Source organism: Crocodylus porosus, unplaced genomic scaffold (genome assembly GCF_001723895.1).
Source record: "Crocodylus porosus isolate Cpor-Errol unplaced genomic scaffold, CroPor_comp1, whole genome shotgun sequence".
In the NCBI taxonomy this organism is placed as follows: domain Eukaryota; kingdom Metazoa; phylum Chordata; order Crocodylia; family Crocodylidae; genus Crocodylus; species Crocodylus porosus.
In genome coordinates this window covers 76,268,929-76,272,284 of record NW_017728918.1, presented here as the reverse complement: position 1 = coordinate 76,272,284, position 3,356 = coordinate 76,268,929, and positions in this window count along the sequence as shown.

Here is a 3,356-nt window from a genome sequence, read left to right as displayed (position 1 = left end):
CCTGTTCCTTCCTCCTAACATGCCCACATCCTCCCCACATCTTAGTGTCATCAGCAAATTTGAACAGGGTGCTATTTACCCCCTCATCCAAGTCACTGATGAAGATGTTGAACAGTGCGGGCCTGAGGACCGAGCCCTGCAGAACCCCACTCCCCACATCCCTTCAGGTTGAAAATGACCCATCCACTACCACTCTCTGGGTGTGACCCTCCAGCCAGTTGGCGACCCATTTGGCTGTGTAGGTGTCAACACCATGAGTGCTTGTAAAGCCGTGCCGGGGTCCCGCAATGACCTCAGCCAATTCCTTCAGCACTCTGGGGTGGAGATCATCTGGACCAACTGATTTCAATACATCCAGTCCCTCCAGACATTCTCTGACTAGATCCTCCCTTACCCTTGGCATAGGTGCACCTCCCCTGGGGTGTGAGGGGGGCCTGATCTTGTCCCTGCTGAGGAAAATGGAGGCAGAATAAGGAGTGTTTAAAGTGGCACCATAGCTGCCACACCATCCCTTGGACTGTGAGTTGTGTACGGCTCTGAAGTGCAACTGTAATAGGGGCCCCGCTGAGGGCTGATCTCTGTGCACCTGCCCACCTGTTCTTGGGCTAACCGCCCACTTTTTCGTCCGTCATGCCTTGATCTTAATTGTTTAATAAAGTTGTTAATTCAGCAGGATGCTGCCCATTTTCTGCCCCAGTGCTAGGGGGCACTATCCGTGGCTCCATTCCTCCCCTACACCACAGCCCAAGCCTCACAGATGACATCATGATGTTCTCACACGTGCCAGTCCCACACAATAGGCCCCAGAATCCTACTGTAGGACCCCACCTGAGTTCCTCCCTTTAGACGGACTCTGCCGCCATCATTTCGGGCCATATATGTCCCTGCCACCGGTTCCCCTTTGAGTGAGGTCCCCTCACTGGGACCTTCAGCTCCTCTAGCTCCCACCCACCCCAGGCCAGTCAGGACCCCAGACCCCTGGCTCTTGGGTGTCCCTCTCAGTGGGCCCCCTAGCCCTTCTGACCATCCTGGTCCTGGCCCCCACCTGGGCCAGTCAGGGGAAGCTCTGACAGACCTTGATGTATGACCCTGACTCTTTCCCCAGGGTCCCCCTCTCTGTGTCCTCCTTCACAGACATGGGGAGCTGGGGTACCTCACACCATGACTGGTGCCTCAGGGTCTCACAGGGGACTCTCACTCCCCTCCTGGGCAGCAGGTCATGGTGCTACTATGGATGTTATTTTCAAACCACACTCTGCCTCCCAACAGTGGAGGACTCACTGGGGTCAGGACTTGCCTCTCCCATTCTGGGACAAGCCCCTCTGTTCACTCAGCCCTTGGCCCAGATCTTTGCCCCTTTTACTCACTGGGGCTTCTCCACACTGCCCCCTCACACTGGAGCTTTGGTGTTCCATTTTACCCAAACTCTGTCTCCCAGCATTGGAGGACTTACTGGGGTCAGGACTCAGCTCTCTCACTCTCTGGCTGAGCCCCTCAGTTGTCATCATGGCACCCTCACACTGGGGCTTCTCATTGTTCATAACACCCCCTTTTCTCAGGATCTCAGGGCTTCCCTCCTCGAGGGGGGGGCTCAGGTGGCCATAGCTATGCCTGGTCCCCAACTTTCCCCCTCAGGGTCTCAAACCTCCACAGGGCTCAGACAGGCTCTGCACAACTACCTCCAATGGAACACAACTACCTCCAATTCCCCACAACTACCTCCAATGGAACACAACCTACCCAAAGGTGAGGGCTAGGGGTTAAGGTGCCCTGACCCACCTTTCACCAGGTAGATCACTGGCCTGGCATTTCCTGGGGGCTCCTACACCACTGGGAGCCCCACCAGGCCACCCACTCTTGGCAGGGTGCAGTTTTAGGTCATACCCAGGACCAGGAGCCTCCTACCATCCCCTACAGCTCCTCCCTTACCTCCAGCTGAAACTCAGCAGCCCTCTAGCTAGGCAGTGTTATTGCCTGGCCTCCAGGCAGCCAAACTGCCTTACTTATATGGGAAGCCCTGAACCTAAAATGGCTGCCCTCATTAGGCACCTGGAGGTTGCTAGCTCCAGGGCCTTAAAGTGGCAGGCACACAGAGTGCTCTGCCACAGCAACATAGAATGTAACTTCAAGAAAGCAATTAAAGAGATGGCAAGATCAAGCTCCAGCTAAGTGGAATCAATGAGATTTTGGCAACTGACTCGAAGTCCAAGAACAGTTTCTTAGGGTCTCATTTATGAAAACTTTTTTCATTCATTGCCATATGCTGCAGCAGAAGAATTAAGCTCCTTGTTTACTGACTGTGTGGGTGATATGGATAATCTACTGAACAGATAGAGAAACCACCCACCATTTATTGTTGCTATTTATTTTAACCTTGCAGGATGTTACAGGCAATGCAAGATTTTAGAGCAGATACTTAATATCCTTATTCTACATTCAACTAGATATAAAACAGAAAGAAAACTAGAAAAGTTAGTAAATATAGACTCTGATCTTAACACATTTGGGTGCAGCGTGTTTGCTCTGCCGCATGGCTTTATAGCTCTCAGTCTTTTTCCTATTGTACAGTCAAAAGCAAAACTTACAATGAAAATTTAGAACATTGGTTAGCACCACTTTCAATAAAATTGCGAAACTTTTAGTGGGTCTTCCTGCTGGACCAGCAGTACACATGTAGCAAGGCACTATATATTGTATATAGTTAGTAAATATGGTTTTTTGAAACTTAGACACATCCATTTGCTTTCTACAACTCATTAATGCTGTATTCAGAGAAAAGCCGAAACAAAATTCTCTTTGACTTCAATAATTAATTCTAGCTGAACACAACTACTGGTAGTTATACATTGATGGCATTAAAACATTATCTTGCTGCTAATGTATTAAATGATGATATCTATAACATGATTTTTATACTTAAGCACTCAAAGACAGAAAGGGAAAATATTTAATGCATATGAATGAAAGTATTCATAAGTGATAAGAGAAAGCTATTGGGAAACATATTATAGTGTTAGGGAATAATTCGTTTGCTGTATTGTTAAACATCAGTTATAATACATAATTAACAGTAATAATACAGCAGTATCTGTCATAATTATATCCCACTCTCGAGACTCATGAAACCCTAAATACTACATTGATACACTAGGCAGTATTATTACTTTACAAAATACTGTATATTAGATGTAGACCAAATCTCTTGAGATAAACGGGATATTTATAGGCTTTTCTTCTGATGATGATGAGGCACTTTCTCTGTGACATATTCATAGATTCATAGATTCATAGATGCTAGGGTCGGAAGGGACCTCAATAGATCATCGAGTCCGACCCCCTGCATAAGCAGGAAAGAG